General features: G+C 38.3%; 2 long non-coding RNA genes and 2 pseudogenes across 3 annotated transcripts in view; 3 read left to right on the top strand and 1 right to left on the bottom strand.

The window, feature by feature from the left end:
• LOC126595178 (BTB/POZ and MATH domain-containing protein 3-like) overlaps positions 1 to 2,095 on the top strand; it is an 8,766-nt pseudogene extending 6,671 nt beyond the window's left edge.
• The window catches only part of LOC126595185 (uncharacterized), a 13,403-nt gene extending 6,412 nt beyond the window's left edge, over positions 1 to 6,991 (bottom strand). The window contains exons 1-3 of one of the 2 annotated variants that reach the window (XR_007613518.1): positions 6,636 to 6,991; positions 6,303 to 6,587; positions 4,673 to 4,726 (exon numbers count right to left, since the gene is read on the bottom strand). This is a non-coding gene — a long non-coding RNA (uncharacterized LOC126595185). Of the gene's footprint in view, positions 1 to 4,672; positions 4,727 to 6,302; positions 6,588 to 6,635 lie in introns of those variants that run through there. The other variant, XR_007613519.1, reaches the window with a different exon arrangement.
• LOC126595181 (ubiquitin C-terminal hydrolase 13-like) lies at positions 4,411 to 21,979 on the top strand (annotated as a pseudogene).
• LOC126595187 (uncharacterized) lies at positions 16,673 to 17,522 on the top strand. The gene is made up of 2 exons (XR_007613521.1): positions 16,673 to 17,160; positions 17,278 to 17,522. It is a non-coding gene; the product is annotated as an uncharacterized LOC126595187 (long non-coding RNA).

Here is a 21,979-nt window from a genome sequence, read left to right as displayed (position 1 = left end):
TCACCATGATTCACTCTCAAAATTCGTGTGCCAACATAATCCAACTTGATGACCGGTCCAATCGCCGATTACCCTCACTTCAATCTAACCACAACAGCACGAAGTAGGGTAACGAAAGTGTCCATTTAATCCTACACCCTAGAACAAAGTACCCTCCCCACGGAATATGGTACAAGTCTGGTCGCATAGGCCTCCAAAGGTTTAGGGGATCGAAACCCAAGGCAGGGCATGGTGCCCCTCACTCCTAGTAACTCTCAATCCAAGAGTATCCATTTCCAACGGCCATACCACATAGACTATCCCGCAGGAGTAGCTCGATCGTATAACACCCTCTGAAGGTTTAAGGGATCGAAACCCAAGGGAACCTCACAATCCCTTTCACTCTCAAGTCATCAAAATCATCCAGGGAACCTACATTTACAATCCACAAGAACCTACACTCACAACCACACACGTGAGTGATTCACAATATATATATGTATCTCACATATTCATAGAAATTATGAAATGTTGCAGCCACAATGCAAATCATAATTCCTACTAACAGAACTCCATAATCACCATGGAAGTAGCACCATAACCACATAAGTGAGTGATCCACCATATATGCATATATATCACATGAATGCCACTTATTCACAAAATTATGAAATAATGCAATCACAATACATATGCATTTCACATGATGCCTCATAATTCATAAAACTTATGAATCAAGGCAATATCCACGCAATCATATTTCACATCATCAAAACACGAGAATATATATACATTCACTCTTCTGCCAGTGCGAGATTCATAATACGTGTATGTATTTCATTAATGCCACATTAATTAGAGAAATTATGAAATAATGCAATATCATTGCAAATCATAATTCACATCCACCAAACTGCATAACGTTCCATATTGTAGAGCAGGATCATTTGCTCTGATACCACTTGTAATGACTCGAAAATTTATATTTGAAAGCAAATACTAAGATAGGCCCAAAATTTATTTCGGAAGATAATCACTAAATTCCTTTTCTTAGACAATTTCCAAGGAAAGATTAAATCTCAGTTATTTTATTATGGCTGCATCTAACCTTCTCGTTAGACTGCCTACATACCCTACGAAGGGATCAAGCCATCTGTAGTTCACAATTTCAATTTCTAACTCATTTCCAAAAATCATTCAAGTGACTAACAATCACTAACTAGGTTCAAACAAGTGAATCATACCAAATGCATATCAAATATGGTTTCTGAATATCGAAATACGCTTTATATATATGCAAACAAATGCAAGAAAGGATATGATATTACTTTGCTTGCTAATTGATTAGTTTCAAATGCAAGAAAGAATTAGTTTCTAATGTTATATTTTTATGGTTCAAAAATTGTATAGATGTCACAGTTGATCACTCGTCGTCGGGGTGTGACCAATGCTCCTCCTGCATTTTCAGCACCTATTGCTTCAGTCGTGAGTGCTCCATTGATTGGGGAGCCTACATCCCTTACTGAGGCTACTCCTAAGGTGTCCCAAGTGCCCGCATCATTGAAGTCATCAGTGTCGGTTCAACAGCTCAATGTGGCCCAGAAAGCAGCCCGAGATGCTCGGGAAGCCTAGATTGCAGCCCAGTTTTTTAGCCCAGGACGAGAAGATGAGCATGATCTTACGGGCCTTACAGATGTCCGACCTCCAAATTCTGATGCTAGGACCTGATCTTGCTCCACCTTCTACCTCCCAGCCACTTCGCCCAACCTATACCCAGTAGCCTGATGTATCAAACCTTGTCTTTCATTCTTTATCCCTTAATTTTCTTTGCTCTTGTAAATTGTTTAGTTTTTCTTTATCTTTGAATTTATATGTATGTGTATGTACATATGTAGGTATGTGTATCTACTATATTGAATTCGCAAGCTTTTAGTTTGTTTAAGTGCTGAATTTTTGTAAATATGCATTTTCAAATGTTGATTTTTTTTTACCTAAACTTTGTTTCCCTCTTTTCCCATACAGGTTACTCTGCTTGGGTTCAGTTTTAAGCGAATTGAAAATGGAGGGGAAATTGATGCCAGTTCACCTTTGGACTACGCTGAGATTCAGATTTTTCCATCCCAAAATAGATTAGGTTTTCGCCTTCCGGTAAATTTTATTCTTTTAAGGGCATATGTTTTCTCCTCCGTTGTATTGGATTATAAAAGTTTATTCTTTCTGTATATGCTACATTAAGTGCATTATTATTTCCCATTGGTGATTCCTTTTGTTTAGGTGATATTACGTACGTATTCAAATCATTGGAGAGTAACTACATGTTTTTTTTGGTATTAGAATCGATAAGTTACCTTTCCTCTCTTACGACTTATGAACTAATAAATTGATAAATTATAATGATTTTTCATATTGTTGTATAGTTCCCTACCAAGTGGAAGCACGAAATACATCATCAAAGCTGAAAACTACTTGATTATAAATAGGTTAGATTTCAAAAAACTTATTTATTAGCTTGTGCTTGCTTGGTTATTTGTTTTTACTTATTCTTTGCCCTTTTCCTCAATTTGGCTTGTTTTTGCATTATGCTGCGAAGAGTATATCTTTCTACTATTGTAATTAGGACTAGTATAATAACTTGCTATTTAGCTACTCTCTTACATAAGAAATCGTTGAAGTCTATGGTGTGTTAGGCAATGATTGAAAAATATTGTGTATTTTGCTTGGCGTTTCTGTCAACGCTTTGCTACATAGTGTTTGAAAAGAAAGTAGCAATGCATCAGCATCGCTGGTTTTATTGCTCGATAGATTTCTTACTCATGTTCATTTTCAGAGGCTAAAGCATGGGCTGAAGGTTGTTGGCAGTGGTTGAGGGTTGTCTGGCATGCGAGGAACTCGATAGTAATGGTATTAATTTGTTAGATTCTTAGATTTAGTTAAGAGTTTTCCATGGAAGAAAAAATGTACTAGGAATTATTTTCATTATCTGTATGAATAATTTCTTATTGATGATATTACTATTTGAATTTATTTTATAATATTTGAATTTTTTATATATTTATCCTATTGGGCACAATAATAGACTTGTGCTAACGGAAAAACCATCTGACACAGGTGTCAGAAAAGCGGGCACAGAAAACCCTTATTTGTGCTGAGCTTTTTGAGCAGCAAAGTGTTGAGAGTTGTCCCACATTGGTGAGGGACAAGGTTTGCTATGTGCTTATATGATCTTGGGCTACTCCTCATATTGCCAATTGGTTTTATGGTGGAATCTCAATTTCATCATGGTATTAGAGCGGGTTGTCCTCGTGTAGAGCCAAACGGCCACACGCACTCCACGTCACCCAGTTGTTGTCCACGTGTAGGCTTGAAAATCCGATACATGTGGGGGCGTGTTGAGAGTTGTCTCACATTGGTGAGGGACAATGTTTGCTATGTGCTTATATGATATTAGGCTACTACTCATATTGTCAATTGGTTTTATGGTGGAATCTCAATTTCATCATAAAGATCATATTGTGCCCAATGGTCAAAGGCAACGCCTATAGAGGGCACACATAATATAATAGTTGTTGCATTGTTGTCATTGGTCTATGGGCACATATGTTGGTGCCCTTTGACCTTAAAGGGCACAAATAATTTATTGTGTGCAATGCCCATATTTTTTTTTGTAGTGATTGTTAAAATGATGTTAATTGACTTATGAATACGAATGAAGTTCAACGTCCACGATATGGTTTGTACTAAAAAGTGGCTTTCTATAGAACCCCAGAGCTGCAATCCTTTACCACTGACTTGTGATTGAAGTGCATTTTGATAGGACTAATGGAGGCAGAGGTCACTATCCAAGGAATTACGGAAGCACTATAGTCAGCTTGTATTAGGTTTCGGATATTGTTAAAATGATGATAATTGACTTATGAATTCGAATGAAGTTCTGAGTCCATGATATGGTTTGTATCTAGAAGTGGCGTTCTATAGAACCCTAGAGCTGCAATCGTTTCCCATGAAATGACTTGTTATTGAAGTGCATTTTGATAAGACCTTTTTTCTTCAAAAATCTGTCGTGTGAAATTTGACAAGTCTTGACCAGTAAATTTCGAGTAGCATCTTGTGTTTAGCTAAAACATTTGTTTGGCTCATCTAATCTTAACTTCTTTGACAATGCTAAACCGTAAACATTGTTCATTTTAGTAAGAACTAAAATTGCAGAATATGTGTTTGGAAGTATCCACAAGCAGGTGATGGATACCTTTTCAATGAAACAAAAGCAACCCGTTAGAAGCAAAGCATAACAATTCAATCTTCAAAAGGTTTCAGGTTAGGAATAACACCTTTAATTTTATGAAGTTTGAAGCAAAGCATAACAATTCAATCTTTAAAAGGTTTCAAGTTGGGAATAACACCTTTAATTTTTCCTTCATAAAAGCGGGAAAACATATTTTATTCTGCAACTGAAAACCGGTTGAATTCTTTGCAATCGAATCATCGGAAAATTAAGTTTATCGACATGACTAGTCTTAACTTCGATGACCAAGATGGTAAGATGCTCTATCTGTTTTGCTTGAGTGTGTTGGATTTGAAAGCAGTAAGTAATGTACACATTTTATTTCAGGCATTTTGAGAACAATTTCGGATGCACCACCAACTTATTACACGGTAAAAATCCAGTCAGTTTCATTGCTCACCGAAAAATCACTGGAGAAATACGAATCCGGGGACTTTGAAGCCAGAGGATACAAATGGTACAATCCTTTTGTTTGGGTTAAAACTTAAACTTTGGGCTTAGAAGGAGTTGGCCCAAAAAGAGGAGAAAAGTCCGAAGCTCAGCCCAAGCCTAGAAGGCAGAAAAGGCCTTTCCCGACTAGGTGCAGATCATTTGCACCACTTGCTCACCTACCCAAGGGCCAAGTGGTATAGACCAGCCAGCTAATCATCCCAAAAGTACTTTATAGTGGCAGTACAAGTAAATAGCTGATGAGTCACTATCCTTCAAAACTGCATTCGGGCAAGATTATTGCTACAGGAGGCCAAGCCAAGGTGTCTATAAAAGGAGAAAGAGAAATCCGAGTCAAGGACACTCAAACAAACCAACAAATACAAGCACAAACTCTGCTCAAAGCCAGATTTGCCTTCAAAACGAAGTTGTAGTCAGCCCAAGCCTTCATCCCTTTCGGGATAAACCCTTTGTAATAGCTCTGCTACCCTGTTCAACTCTTGCTATAGTATCGATCTCTTTGTATAAACTCACCTCCCAACCCCTTTTCTAAGCTTTCAAACCTTCTGATAAACCACAAAGATAGGAAGTTGCAAGACGATCAGCCTTGCCCGACCTTCTTTGTTTTTATCTTTTCATTCATTAGCCTAGCAATATGTTGTATACTACAAGTTGTATCCAACTTATTTCTAGTAATATGGCTATTAAAAGACTCTCTCAGCGCTTGAATCCGATTTGAATATGTTTTCACAATTCAAGCCAGATCTAAGTTCTAAGCCCTCGAGCATGTAAGATTTGATCACTTAAAAAGTCTTTGGCCTCAAGGCATAAAAAAGAACCTGATGTGGACTTAACCCATCCACGACAAGCTTTGATAACAAGAAGTCCGAAGTTACTTGAGGCGTAAGTAATCGACTTGTCATTTAGTTTTATTTCTATTATATTATGATTACCATAGAACGTTCGAGTATGGAATTAATTCTAATGGGAAGCTTCAAGGCCTATTCAATGCCCTATAAAGGCACCTATTTGGGTTCATCTTGTTCCTCGGGCTAGAACATTGAGTATAGAAGGAGTTCGGATGGGAAGCCTCAAGGCCTATCTAAAGGCCCCACAAAGGCACCTATTTGGATTCATTCTACTATTCGGGCTCAGGTAATCAGAAGTAGAATGGATATAAGACTCATATAACCAAGAAGATGAACCTTATGTATTCGAGTACTAAGTTAGTTATTAACGGGAAGCCTCAAGGCCTACACCTAAGGCCCCACAAAGGCACATGTCAACCACTAACATAGTTTCTCGAGTATATATAATTAAAACTCAAACATCCGTTTTACATCTGCCATGTCGAAGATGGCAGTGGCACGCCTGAGCACTTAAACAATTAATCTTGATTGTGAGCCTCAAGGCCTCACAAAGGCACCTTTCAAAGTTAACTATGTCCTTCTCTTTCAGCCTTGCCCGACAAGCCTTACCCGACAGGCTTTGCCCGACAAGCCCACCAGTAAAGCAAAAGCCCAACAGAAAGCATCAACCGGCGCCGACCTCTCGGGGAGCTATGTGCTCGTTGGCTAGGAAGCATCCCCGACGAAATTCCTGCCACGAACACCTTTCTCTCAATTTCTAAGAACAAAATTCTGACTATTTCTTTTTTCGTAAGCTTTGCAATAATTGCAAGTATTTTCTTCTTATTTTCGAGCTGCTTAATTTACAATACTATAATTTGTTGTTTTGCTACAGGAAACTGGTTTTCTATCCAAATGGAAACAAGAATAGGAATGTGAAAGAACACATCTCTCTCTACTTGGTAATGTTAGGATCAAATGCTCCTCAGATTTCTTCGGAAGTGTGCTATTTTCAGGTTCTTTTTGCTCGATCAGAACAACGGCAACTACTTTGTTTTTCAAGGTACTATTTCTTGTTGAGAAAAAACTTAGAGTACCCAACTCTAACACAAGTGTTGGAGATACAACACATGTAAACAAATTATTTGTATTACACACATAAAATATTACAACACTCAAAACTCTCAAGACACTTTAAAAGCAATGACATTCACTCACTTTCTAGAGACAAACTCTAGATCACTCACACTCCTCACAAGACTACTCTTACTTCTCACTCTCACTTGGTTGCTTGATCACTTCTTCGTTACATCTTTTTAACAGCACACATACATACATATTTATAGGCAATGGTTGCTGACTTTAAAGTTGGCTAGAACATTCTAGTGCAATGGTTATGCACTGCACCGACTCACACACTACAAACCGATTTAGGCTTTTCATAACAACCACACAATTTGGCTTCTAGGTCTTTCTACAAACTTATACTTTGATATTGCTAGACCTTTCATTGATCATGCAGCTACCGACTTAAGTTTGCATAATACCCTTGCCGACTTAAATGATGTTAGAATTTTCTAGCATATTGATATGCATGATGCACTGACTGTGGTGTTAAAATTCTCTAGAATCCAAACACCAATTGAGTTGGTGTTGATTTTCAACACTCCCTCTCAACACTAACTCATTATTTCCTCCATGCCGAGTTGATGACAAAGCTTTTTCTTGCAAACCCATTTGCATGATACGGGTTTCACATCTCTTCACTTTGGCACTAGATTCCAAGCTTGATTTAGCTCCACTACAGTGACCTCTTCTTCCAACTTTGAACCACTCAGGTTCAGCTGCTTCTTCTTCTATGGCTGCGTTGACGTATTTAGGATTTTGTTTCCAGATTCTTGTTGACCTCCTTAGTTGTGATTGTGGAGTTGATACTTCTACTTCACTTGGTCTATCTTATTCTGGTTGTTGATATTCGTCAGCTTGCCAAGGGTTTTGGGGCACTTCTTGCTCAACACCATCACCATCAAGTGAATCTTCAGACTCTTCTGGTCTCAATTGGATTCGAACAATTTGCTCCCTCATCCTCTGTTACAGCCAGTGTTCTAAAAATCAGCTTAGACGACTGCCTAGGCGCTGGGCGGTGGCCAACCCCCGGGATTAATGCAAAATCGGGACATGGATTAAGCGGGCGCTGAGGCGGCCTAGGCGGGAGACTGGGTGGCCTAGGCGGTCTGGGAATTTCAATTTTTTCTATGTTCGAACTTGAGAAAGGATGAATGTATATTAGCTGTGTTCTGGTTTTTCTAGGCTTCATGAGCTTCTGCCTGTGTTCTTGCGAAGAGGAAGAAGATGAGAAAAAATTAATTTCTCTCTCTTCCTTCCACAACTGTCAAATTATTTAATTTAATTTTTTTTTCTGTCTAATTGGACAGCTAGCTTGACTTTTCTAAAGAAAAAAGGTTGTCACCTATCAATCCATCCATAGCATCAAGTGCTATTAATTTTTTTCCCATTAAAAAAAACATTAGATTGTCAGGCTATTTTGTAGCATAAGTCCTATTGATTTTCTAGACTTGTTAGATACACATTTTATTATTTTTTTTACTATCTTATTCAGGGATTTTATACGAGTATAATTTTTTTTATAAATGTCAGTAAACACTTATTTACAAGATATACAAAAAAATTATCTAAATCCGCCTAGACCCCGACTAGCGCCTAGCGTTTTTTAGAACCTTGGTTGCAGCTTACCTTCAATCTTTCTCGAATCACGCAATGCCTCTTTTTCTGAAGACCACCAAGAAGATGCTTCATCAAACACCACATCTCGTGATGTGTAACACCTTCCAATCGTAGGATCACAACATTTCCACCTTTTTCTTTGGTTGTCGTATCCTACAAAGATACATCAGACTGCCTTCTTGTCAAACTTGCTACGTAGGCAGGGGCGGATCCACAGTGGGGTCGTCGGGGTCGCACGACCCCTTGGAAACCATGGAAACAACCTTGAAGCTCCCATACGCGACCTCTTGGAGCTGGGTCGTCGGGGTCATCGGGGTCGGAGTCGCACGCCAAGTGTTCGACAAAAATCCTGAACGAAGCTCGGCAGGAAGAGGAAGAAGAAGCAGCGCTCGCGCGCGCTTCTTTTTTTTCAAAACATACGGGCAAAACGGCGTCGTTTTGGCCCAGGAAATTTTTTTAAATGACCTGGCCAAAACGGCGTCGTTTTGGGCCAGGCCGAAAAAAAAAATTAAAAAATTCCCACCGTGTCCCCCCCCATCCCAGCCTTTCCTACCCGACCCCTATACAATCAAAAGCCCCAATTTTTCATCCTCCAACCCTAACTCAATCCCCCCAAATCCTCAACTCCTCTCCTCCCTTGCTGCTGCTGCCCCCAAACCCTCAACGTGAACTCCATCTCCTCCCTTGCTGCTCATCTGTTGGCGGCTCCAACTCCATCTCCTCCCTTGGTTTTTATATTGTGATGTGAGTATTTATTTTGAATATTTTGTATATGTAGAATATATTTAATTAATTGAAATTCAATTCATATTTATTTTGTGAGTTTTTATTGTGAGTTTTTATTGATGGTTTGTTTATATTGATGATTTGTTTATATTGTGAGTTTTTATTGGTTTGTTTTTATTGATGGTTTGTTTATATTGTGATTTTTTATTTTCATTATTTTGTATATGTAGAATGTAAGATGAGATATTTAATTTAATTGAAATCCAATTCATATTTATTTTGATTATGTTTATGGTTTGTTTATATTGTGAGTATTTATTTTGAATATTTTGTATATGTAGAATATATTTAATTTAATTGAAATTCAATTCATATTTATTTTGATTATATTGATGGTTTGTTTATATTGTGAGTTTTTATTTTCATTATTTTGTATATGTAGAATGCAAGATGAGATATTTAATTTAATTGAAAATCCAATTCATATTTATTTTGATTATGTTTATGGTTTGTTTATATTGTGAGTATTTATTTTGAATATTTTGTATATGTAGCAAGCATTATTATGGAACGGTTTTTTAAGAGAAAGTCATCATCGGGTTCGGGTAGTTCGAATAATGTTGATAGTTCAAATACTGTTGGTAGTTCAAGAACTCCAAGTTCAAGACAAAGTCAGTTAGATGATGTTTTGGGTAATCTTCAAGCGGATCCTGGATTAAGAACTCGAATAATAGATTATGACGCTAATATGAGAGATGAGGTCCGAAGATTATATCTACAAAAAGGACCTTGTCAACCTAGAGGTCATAATTTCCCAATAACTAATATGTCGGGAATTAATCGACGCTTCATTCCCCAATGGTTTGATGAGTTTGATTGGTTGGAGTATAGTGTATCTAAAGATGCGGCATTTTGTCTCTATTGCTATCTCTTTAAAACCAATTTTGAACAAGTGGGTAGTGAAGCTTTCACTGGAGATGGATTTAAGAATTGGAAGAAAGGGAGAGAAAGATTTAAGATGCATGTTGGACCGGTTGGGAGTGTTCATAATAAGGCTAGAGAAGCTGCTACAAATTTGATGAATCAAGCTATACATATTGAAACGGCAGTGAGCAAACACTCTGACCAAACTCGTAAGGCTTATCGCACATGCTTGATTGCTTCAATCAAGTGCACTAAGTTTTTATTGCGACAAGGTCTTCCTTTTCGTGGCCATGATGAAAGTGCCACTTCAAGCAATAGGGGAAATTACTTGGAGTTATTGCAATTCCTTGCAGATAATAATGATAAAGTTAGAGAAGTTGTGATGGAAAATGCTCCGGGGAATCTCAAATTACTAGCTCCTTCCATTCAAAAAGAAATTGTGAATTCATGTGCCCTTGAAACACTTGATGCTATCATGGATGGTCTAAAAGATAGATTCTTTTCAATATTGGTGGATGAAGCACGTGATGTGTCTGTGAAAGAGCAAATGGCTATGGTGTTGCGTTATGTGGATGACAACGGGCATGTAATTGAAAGATTTGTGGGTATCCAACATGTTACCGACACTACTTCAAGTTCACTAAAGGATGCTATTGACACATTGTTTTCTCGCAACGGTTTGAGCATTTCCAAGCTACGAGGACAAGGTTATGATGGTGCTAGCAATATGAGAGGTGAGTTGAATGGCCTTAAAACAAAGATATTGAGAGAACAACCTTGTGCATATTATGTTCATTGCTTTGCTCATCAACTTCAACTAGCTCTTGTTGCCGTAGCAAAGAAGAATATAGACATTGCCTCTTTTTTTGCAACGGCTAATAGTGTGGTTAATCATGTTGGAGCATCTTGTAAGTGGCGTGATTCACTTAGAGGGCAACTTCAAGAAGAGCTTGTGATAGCTTTTGAAAATGATTGTCTTATAACGGGGCGAGGCTTAAATCAAGAAACAAGTCTCAAACGTGCCGGTGACACACGATTGAACTCACACTATGGTGAAGGATTTATTTTGAAAAACATGTTCATTTGAATAACATCATATGGCATGCAATTAACAAATTAAAGGCGGAATCATGCTTGTATGCATTCAAAAACAAAACATTACCCATGAAATTCAAAGCCTAGTAGATTGGTGAACCAATAATCAACTCAAAACAAAGTGAGTTGAAATTAATACCTTTGTAGATTCCTCTTTGCATAAGCAAAGGCTAATCACCCAAAGAGATAGGGGCCTTCATTCCTTGCTTCTTAGATCCATGGATTTGGATGGAAGAATAGGTTTCTCCAAGTTCCCAAAATAGGGAACCTCTAAGTCTCTTCACCAAGGTTTGATTGTAGAAGAAATGAGTGACCTTGGAGTAGTAGTATTGCTAGATGTACCCTCCAAGGTGTTAGCTTCTTTAGAGAGAAAATGGAGAGACAATTCTCACCCATTTTCACCCAAAATAAACCCTTAATCACATTAATGAATATTTGGCTATAAAGTCATTTATATAGTCACTTCTTTAAGTGACCTAAACAACCAAAACCCTAATTCATACACATATGGCCGGCCATTTAGGGAGTTTTGGGCTTTTGGGCCTTAATGAATCTTTATTCATTAAATTGTCATACAACTTAAGTTAATGAGCTTGACGTTCGAAGCCCATTGGGCCTTAAGGTCCAAAACTATCCCGAAGTCTTTAACGAATTTATTCGTTTGATTAATTAACATATTAATTAATCCTTGCCATAAATAAATGATTAAACCATTTAATCATTCTTACTCATTTCCGTTTAATCTTCAATCTCCACCTTTTATGGTGTGCGATCCATTAGGTTCCTTTTAGCGAGGCAGTGGGCGATTAAAACCATTTTACATCGATTGTGAATTGAAACAATTTTCAATTCTCCCTTTAGTGGTTATACACGTATAGGGCTTCCACAAACCATGGTTGACGCCTAGCAGCATGTCATGGTTACCCAAGCTAATCAGAAGAGGATAGAGAACCTATTCAGTTCGGGATTACAAATGCAATACGGTCCTTCTCTAATCTAATACTCTTGACCACATTGTTTGGTATGATAGTTTATTTACTCATGTCTACTATCCAATGTGAATCGTTTGCTTATATGATTTCCTTGAATGTGATTTGGAACGCATTCCCCAATCTCATTCATACTCTGGCCAGAGATTCCAAATCATATCATAGAGTATTCTCCCTCAACTGTTTGAAGGTTAGAGATCCCTTGTTGCGCATTTACTTGTCTCCATAGCTAAGTGGCTTAACCCCAACGATGCCGTGACACCCCTAGGGGGTGAATTAGACATAATCAAAGATTAAGGACTTAACCACAAGACAACTGTGATGCCTCAGGTCAAAGGACTACTTTGCATTATCCCAACCATGAGTTCTCATGTGACATGGAATATAAGAACTCTTCGTTGATCACGTTCAGTGAACTCATTCTCTTATTGAGCACCTACGTACTTGTCTTGATGTCACACACACCAATGACTCGAGACTAGTCACTCTCCCTGAGAGAAGACACAGTACGTACTGATCTTAACGGACTGTCAATGCCCAATTGGTAATCCTATGATCAGGAACATTTAGGATGTGTCTACGAAAGAATGGTCTCATTAATCTAACTTCATTAGATTGCATTCTCCCAATCACATATTCCTTGGACTTTATCGTTTAAGCATATAACATTTATATGAGACGGCTCAAACAATAATCTTTGCCCTTTATATGTTAAACTAGATTAGTTTAACATTTGAAATGTCCGTAAAGTATCATCATATGATTGGTTTTAGGGCACATTTCCAACATATGGTACCTTGATTAGCATCATTTTTATGTTTTCATCCGTGGTTCATGTGCTTCAAATGGTTATTGATGATAATCCCAATGACAGTGCGGCTGAAGCAAATAAGTTAATGAGAGTGATACTTACTTTTGAGTTTGTGTTTCACCTTTTCTTGATGAAAGTCATATTGGGACTCACAAATGATTTGTCACAAGCATTGCAAAGGAAAGATCAAGAAATTGTGAATGCAATGGCTTTAGTGAAATCATGCAAGGAAAAGCTATATTGGATGAGGAATAATGGGTTCGATGCATTGGTTGATGAAGTATCTTCTTTTTGTGAAAAACATCATATTGATGTTCCTAACATGGAAGAGGCATTTATACTTCCAGGGAGGTCAAGGCGTTATGCTCCAATAAAGACAAATCGTCATCATTATCGTGTGGAGCTCTTTATTTATGTCATTGATGAGCAAATTACGGAGTTAGAGGATCGGTTTAATGAGGTAAATACCGAGTTGCTTATTTGTATGGCATGTTTGAGTCCGAAAGATTCATTTGTAGCTTTTGATAAATCAAAGTTACTTCGTCTTGCTCAATTTTATCCTCAAGACTTTTCGGATGAAGATCGTTTGGCACTTGAAGATCAACTTGAGATTTATATTCATTATGTGTGTTCCAGTAGTGATTTCTCTCAATTGGAAGGGATTGGTGATCTTGCAAAAAAATGGTGGAGACAAGGATGCATCAAGTATTCAATTATGTATATTTGCTCATTACATTGTCTTTAGTTTTACCAGTTGCAACTGCTTCAGTGGAGAGAGCATTTTCTGTCATGAATATTGTTAAGGGTCCATTTAGGAACAAAATGGGAGATCAATGGTTGAGTGATAGCTTGCTTGTTTATATTGAGAGAGATATTTTTGCTTGTATTGAAAATGAAGCTATAATGCTTCGTTTTCAAAATATGAAACCTCGTCGTGGACAATTATAGTTTGTAATATTGTTTCCATTATGAATTATGAATGAAAGTACTATGATTTCATTTTCAATATGTTTTTCCATCCTAAATTTTTATTTGAACTTTTACACTGCGACCCCTTGGGGTAAGATTCCTGGATCCGCCACTGTACGTAGGTGACTTGGAACAATACATAGCATACACAGCCAAATACTCGAAAGTAACTAACTGTAGGTTTCATATCCCACAATTTTTCAAAGGGTGAGACAAATTCTAACCTTGGTTGAAGAAGCATGTTGATCACATAAGCTACAGTTCCCATAGCTTCGGCCCAAAACCTTCCTGGTACATTCTTGGCATGGAGCATACTTTGACATATTTCTGCAAGATGCTGGTTCTTTCTTTTCGCTACGCCATTCTGTTGTGGCGTGTTGGCACATGTGAACTAGTGACATATTTTACAATCTCTTTTACATACTGGGAAAACTCATTCGAGATATATTCTCTTCCATTATCTATGTGTATGCAACGGATCTTCTTTCCCACTTCTCCTTCAATTGTCTCCTTAAACTCTTTAAATTTTGAAAATGTTTCAGATTTTTCTTTCATAAAGAAAACCCATACATACTTGGAGAAGTCATCAATGAACATCACCATGTATCACATCCCACTTATCGATGGTTGCTTGACTGGCCCGAACACATCGGAATGAACCAACTCTAACGGCTCTTTCACTTTAAACTTCGACTCTTCGTATGGTAGTTGATGTGTTTTACCATATTGGCATCCTACACAAATCGTGTATGTTCTCACGTCAAGTTGAGGTAGCACCTTAAGTATTGACTTCTTCATCATCACATTTAGCTTGTCATAGCTAACGTGACCCAATCTCATGTGCCATAAATCTACTGTCTTGTTCTTCCTTGTCTTGTCTACGTATGTAGTTTCTGCTGACATTACATAAACAGACTGTAGTCGCCGTCCTTCCATTGTTGGCGTCCCTAAGATCCTGAGGTGTCGATACATTTTCACATCTCGTGGACCAAACAAGACATAATTTCCCAATGACATCAGTGGCGGCACTGAAAGCAGATTTTTCTTCATACCTGGAACATGGTAAACATCTTGAAGCGACACATGGTTAGTGTTGTATTGGGGCTCAATTACTGTCTTATCGATGTGAGCAATCGGTAGCCTCGAGTCATTGGCCGTCACCATCAAGCGGCCTCATTTGTACTCAGTTAGACTTTATAACTTTTTCTCATCTCCTGTCTTATGGTTTGAGTAGCCTGAATCCACGATCCAATCATTCTGGTAGTCAATCGACTCCAGACTTGCTACTGTGAGAGCTAACTCCTTCTCCATAACAATTGATGCTTCAGCGTCCCATTCTTCTTTCAGGGCTAGATATGCTACGGCGTCTAGTCATCTTCACTTTTCTTCTCTGAGTTAGCGACGTTACTTTCTACGGGCTTTTTGAACCAACATTCTTTCACCATGTGGCCATTCTTTCCACAATTGTAACATTGCCTTTAAACCTTTTATTGTTCTAAGACTGATCATAGTTGCCGTGATACTTCAGAGCTCCCCCTGACCGAGAACTCCCTCCTCCGTGATGACCTTTTGCCTTGTCACCATTTCTTTTAGATCCACCACCAGCACTCCGCTTAAAGCTGCCTTTACTTTTGGTATAAAGTGGTTCCTCCTTACCTCTTAACGAGACCCATCCCATTTGCTTTGCCAAAGCTTCTTGATCGGCAAGCAAATTCTCAAACTCAACAAGTGATGGTTGGGTCGGCCATCCTTGTACAGCGGAAATGAAGCCTCGATATTCAGGTCTCAATCCATGGATAATTATTCTTTTTATCCTGGATTCTACAATGGCAGCACTAGGATCTAACTCATAAATTTCATGGCAAATAGACTTTACCTTGTGGAAATATTCGGTAATCGTCATGTCTCATTGGGCCACCGATAACAACTCGTTCTCGAGAAGCTAGAGTCTTGTATCGTTCATCTTTGAAAAGAGTGTGGCGAAGGTGTCCCACGCTTTTTTTGGTGTCTTGGCCTTCCGTATGTGCTCCAACATGTCATCTTCAACTGTGGTTTTTAAGGCAAACTTGGCCTTACCTACCTTGATCTTCCATTTCCTCAAAATGTCGTTAGTGTCTTCTTCAGGCTGCGTAACTTCATTACTGCCAATGACATCCCAAAGATCTTGGCCTTGTAGGTAAGACTCTATACATGTCGCCCATGTGTTGTAATTTTTGTTGTTTAACTTCTTGATTCCTCCAACAACTTCAAGATCTCCCATCGTGTCAGTAGAACTTCAATAAGCTAAACAAGATTAACGAATAATCTTGCGAAGTACTAAACTTCTCACGATTCTTAAAAACTTCACTAGAGACGGTCCCCGATCGTACCGCTCTGATACCAATTGTTGAGAAAAAACTTAAGAGTACACAACTCTAACACAAGTGTTGGAGAGACAACACAAGTAAACAAATTACTTGTATTACACACACAAAATATTACAACACTCAAAACTCTCAAAGACACTTTAGAAGTAATGACATTCACTCACTTTCTAGAGACAAACTCTAGATCACTCATACTCCTCACAAGACTACTCTTACTTCTCACTCTCACTTGGTTGCTTTATCACTTCTTCGTTACATCTTTTTTAACAGCACACATACATACATATTTATAGGCAATGGTTGCTGACTTTAAAGTTGGCTAGAACATTCTAGTGCAATGGCTATACACTGCACCGACTCACACACTGCAAACCGACTTGGGCTTTTCATAACAGCCACACAATTTGGCTTCTAGGTCTTTCTACAAACTTATACTTTGATATTGCTAGACCTTTTATTGATCATGCAGCTACCGACATAAGTTTGCATAATAGCCTTGCCGACTTAAATGATGGTAGAATTTTCTAGCATATTGATATGCATGATGCACCGATTGTGGTGTTAGAACTCTCTAGAATCCAAACACCAATTGAGCCGGTGTTGATCTTCAACATTTCTTTCATTCAATTCAAAATATAAACAAGCTTAGAGTTCTCATAATTGCAAAGCATCGTCTCATTTTCTTATATGTTTTCCCTGTGCATTGCTTAGAACAAAGGAAAAGGCGCTTTCATAGGATGAAACCTGATTGGGGATTCGATCATTTTCTCTCCCACAAAATTTTCACTGAAGCTTCCAATGGATTCCTCATTGATGACATCTGTATGTTCTGAGTGGATGTCTTTGTTTCTAAAGAGAGTAGCACAGGCAAAGGAGAGTGTCTATCAATGGTAAAGGATCCTATTATGTACAAGAATATTTGGAGGATTCACAACTTCTCAAAGCTGGACGGCGAATCATACGACTCAAAAGTATTCGCTGCCGGAGACCAGAAATGGTATGTAACCCTAAACTTGTTAGACTTCGCTTCCTGTATAAGAAATTTCTCTCGTAGACATCGGAAACTTAAGCAGAGTCAAGTAAAAGTTTTGCAAATGTGTTGGTTGTTTTGTAGGAAGATACAGCTCTATCCCAAGGGAAAAGGCAATGGAGTTGGTACCCATCTAGCTTTATATAGCATTAGCCGAACCGAAATCTCTTCCTCCTAGCTGTAAAATATATGCAGAGTTTACACTACGCCTTCTAAACCAGGTGCATGCCAGGCATCAGTCTGGTAAAGGTAAAAGATTTGCCTGATCCTATTCCTACATAATCATTCGTGGAAATAAGGATTTGAACATGTTACAAACCTAAATTAAAGGTTGTTTTATTGCCGCCCCCTTACCAAATTCACCCCATGAACGACACTGCGCTTGGTGTCTTCGTGGCGTTTGAATCTCGATGGCATACGACGATGGTGATACTTATCGTTGAACTTTCGTTCAATGGAAAGTTGATATCGAGAATTTTTGGTTTCTTGTTGCGAAATGTTGCGAGATGGTGAGACTTTTGTTTCTAGTAGAAAGCAACTTAATATTTTCATTAACATTAAAAGCACGATAAGCCGTACACAAACGACAATTTAATCTGTTTAGTGCCACCTAGTAAAGAGAACCAGAAGGAAAATGTATTTCTGAAATATTACAATTTCATTGATTAAAAAAGATAATCACATCAGTAGGGTATTTATAGCCACAATAGCCACAACAACTAATAACCTTTCCAACAAACTTGTACACATAGCACATTACAATTAGTTAATTAAAACAGAATGTATGTCATGATTTGGCATCCTCATCTTTACACCCCCTCAAATTGAGCTTGGAAGAAGTTGGAGTTCCAAGAGATAGCTTGGATTGAAGAAGAAGAAACCGGTTCTTGGTTAAAGATTTAGTGTGAATATCTGTAATTTGGTCTTCAGTACACACATACTGAACTTGAAGCTATTAGCAAGGACTAACTCTCTAATGTAATGATAATCGATCTCAACATGCTTTGTTCGAGTATGAAAGACAGGATTAGAGGCAAGAGAGATAGCAAATATGTTATCACACCAGATTGTAGGTTTGAAAGATAAGGAAAAACCAAAATCATGAAAAACCTTGCAGATCCATGTAATTTCAGCTGCAGTATGTGCCAGAGATCGATATTCAGCTTCAGTGGAAGATCTAGCCACTGTAGGCTGCTACTCCAGCTGATTAAGTTGGATCTAAGATATACACAAAAGCCACTAGTTGAACGCCGATCAAATAGACAACCAGCCCAATATGCATCAGAAAAGGCAGAAAGATGGAGATTACTTTTCTGAAACCATAAACCATGATCAGATGTGCCTTTGAGGAATCTGAGAATCCTTTTGGCAGCTTGTAGATGAAGATCAGTGGGAGTATGCATGAATTGACATACTTGATTGATAGCAAAAGAAATATCAGGCCTAGTCCATGTCAAATACTATAAGGTACCTACCAGGGATCTATATTCAGTGGGATTTGATAGAGGAATGCCACTGTGATCCAATTTAGTAGTACCAAGAGGGGTACAACATGGCTTGGCACCTTCCATTTGTGTTTTCTGAAGTAAGTCCAGAAGATATTTGCTTTGATGAAGGAATAAACCTTTGGATGATCTTTGAACTTCCAACCCCAGAAAATAATGAAGACCAATGATAAGAGGAACATGAACAGTGGATTGTGAGAATTGTGAAGTATTAACTTGTGAAAAAGGAAAGGGATTTCTCATTGAACAAGACATGCCTGGATATGTATACTCGATATGTGAGTAGATCCAAGCATATAGAGCCCTTATGTTGCAGACTATAGCCAAGGAAAACACATTCTTTACTTTTACCATCCAACTTATAAGAGACATAGGGTTTTAACCAAGGGTAGCAGCTATAGCTAAAGACCTTAAGTCTAGTATAATCTGGTGAAGTATGAAATAACAATTCCCACGAAGAACAAATGAGACTAGATATAGGCAATCGATTAATCAAATAAAGGGCAGTAGATATAGCTTCAACCCAATATTTGTGAGGAACATGAGATGCAACTAAGAGAGTGCAAGTTGTCCCTACGAGATGTCTGTGTTTCCTTTCTACACAATCATTTTGCTCAAGAGTATGTGGGCAACTAAGTTAATGAGAAATGCCATGTAATTGAAGATAAGCTTGAAAAGAAGAACTGACAAATTCACCCTCTGAATCTGAACGAATAGCCTTGATTTTATTTCCAACAGTAGTTTCTACACATGTTTTGAAGGTTACAAATGTAGAATACACCTCAGATTTTTCTTTCAATGGAAAAAAACCAGCTCTACTTAGTATGATCATCTACTATCAACAGATAATAGCGAAAACCACTAACTGAAAATATAGAAGCAAGTCCCCCAAACATCACAGTGAAGTAATGCCAAGCTGTGGGATGCAGATGAACTTGCAGCTTTGAAGGGAAGCTTGTGGTTTTTAGCTATAGCACAATCAAAGCAGAAGAATTCAACTGAAGATGCACCTTGCACAGCAAGTTTATTCCTAGAGAGAACCTTACGAAAAATCGGAGAAGAGGGATGGCCCAAACGACTATGCCATATCTTGACTGGAGCTTTAATATTGACTAAAGTTGATGCAGTGAGTGAAGAAGGAACATTACCAGAGATAGAACTATTAGTTGTAGTAGACTGCAAAGGATAGAAACTTTCTTTAACTGAACCTCGTAAAAGCGTCTTCCCCGTAGAACGATCCTTAACAACGGATCCATTAGAATCAAGAGTTAATGAACAATAATTGTCTCGGAGAAATTGAAAAGCAGACAACAAATTGTTCTTCATATGAGGAACATGAAAGACATTGTTCAGTTTAAAGGAAGTATCAGGTGTACGTAATGTAGAGCCAACATGAGAAATGGACAAACCTTTACCATCACCTATGTATACCTTTTCTTCACCATTGTAGGGAGTAGGAGAGTTGATGTTGGATATGTCATTGGTGATGTGCGAGGTAGCTCCAAAGTCAATCAACCAAGTAGGAGAGGACTTGGCATTGTAACGTGCACACATTGCTTAGATCTTGGCAGGAGGAATTCGACCAGAGATCTCTAGATTCATACGGTCAAAGCAATCAATGGCTTCATGACTTGGATTTCCACAGATTTGACAAAGGGCTCGAGGACCAGAAGAAGAGCCTCGAGAGTGAGCTGTGGTATTGTTGCGATTGAAGCTACTGTTGAAATTATTTCCTCGATAATTGCCTCGATTACCACGATTATTGGAGAAGCTATTGTTCTTGCCACGATTCCAATTGTATCGAAAAGATTGCTGTAGTGGTTGATTCTGAATGACATACGCCTGAGGCGATGTGGGAAGTAGTGGCGGTTGAGCTTGGACCGATAAAGCATGAAAAGGTTCAGTATTACTTGATGAGGAAGCTTTCTTATGACGAATCATAAAGAGTTGTGAGTAATAATCCATGCAATTCATCTAAAGATATGGAGGATAAACGAAGAAGGATTGAGTCAGTGAAGGACTCAAAATCATCATGAAGACCGGCATGAGTGGCTGCAATTATATCTCGATCAGAGATTGGGGCTTCAGCAGCAGTTAGAGAGTCGAAGATCTCTTTGAGCTATTGCAGGTAATCATACATTGATTGTGAACCTTTTTGAATGCTTTGAAGTCACGATCGAAGCTGATGAACATGTGCATCAGAAATGCCCCCAAATCGTTGCTCAAGTTTGAGCCAGAGATCGCGAGACGACGAAACTCCAACCGTGAATGGAATCACCTCCTCAGACAATGTGGAATTGAACCAGATCAGGAGGTTTTGATCTTTCTCATACCAAATTTCGAATGCCGGATTTAGAGTGCGATCAGTTATAAGTGGTGCCGGACAAGGTTCAGTGCCATCAACGATACCAAGAAGCCGATATCGCCTAAGAATTGGGGCAAACAGAGCGCGCCATGGTAGATAATTGGACCACTTGAGCTTGATTGGCACCATGCTGCCAATGTTTTGGATCGTGAGAGAGGTATAAGGAGAGGAATTAGGGTTTGAAGAGGGATTTGGAATTGGAACCAACTCAGAAGGATAAGAGGTCGCAGACGAAGACACCACTGGAGAACAAGAAAAAAAAAACAAATCGAGATCGATGATCGGAATACAAAATCAGCAAGGAAATCGATCGAATTTGTGTAGAGATCAGAGAAGTAGAGCGGAAGAGTAGAGGATCGAGAGAGGCCGTGAGGCGGTTGGCGATGAAACCATAAAGAGAACCAGAAGGAAAATGTATTTCTGAAATATTACAATTTCATTGATTAAAAAAGATAATTACATCAGTAGGGTATTTATAGCCACAACAGCAAATAACCTTTCTAACAAACTTGTACACATAGCACATTACAATTAGTTAATTAAAACAGAATGTATGTCATGATTTGGCATCCTCATCTTTACCTAGTTCTATTTTTTATTAAAAGTTCGTAACCTATTTGTGCTTTTTAAGCCAAAATACTTGTACTGATAATACTTTTGGTGCTTGTAGCAAATCACTAGTTCAATGCCTCAAATTTGGAGTGGGGATGGTGGAGATTCATTACATTGGGATTTTTCAATCAGGCAACCATGGGGTTTGTGTTGAAGGATACTTGCTTCGTCGAGGCAGAGGTCATTGTCCATGGAATTACTAGTGCACTGTAGCCGAATTGTAAAACAGTGACAAATGCCTGATGTGTAAAACTTTGGGGGTCTAAAATACTAAATAATGTCAATTAAGGTGTTAAAAACATAT

Source organism: Malus sylvestris, chromosome 13, assembly GCF_916048215.2.
Source record: "Malus sylvestris chromosome 13, drMalSylv7.2, whole genome shotgun sequence".
NCBI lineage: Eukaryota > Viridiplantae > Streptophyta > Magnoliopsida > Rosales > Rosaceae > Malus > Malus sylvestris.
This window is presented reverse-complemented; position numbering and strand designations above follow the sequence as displayed.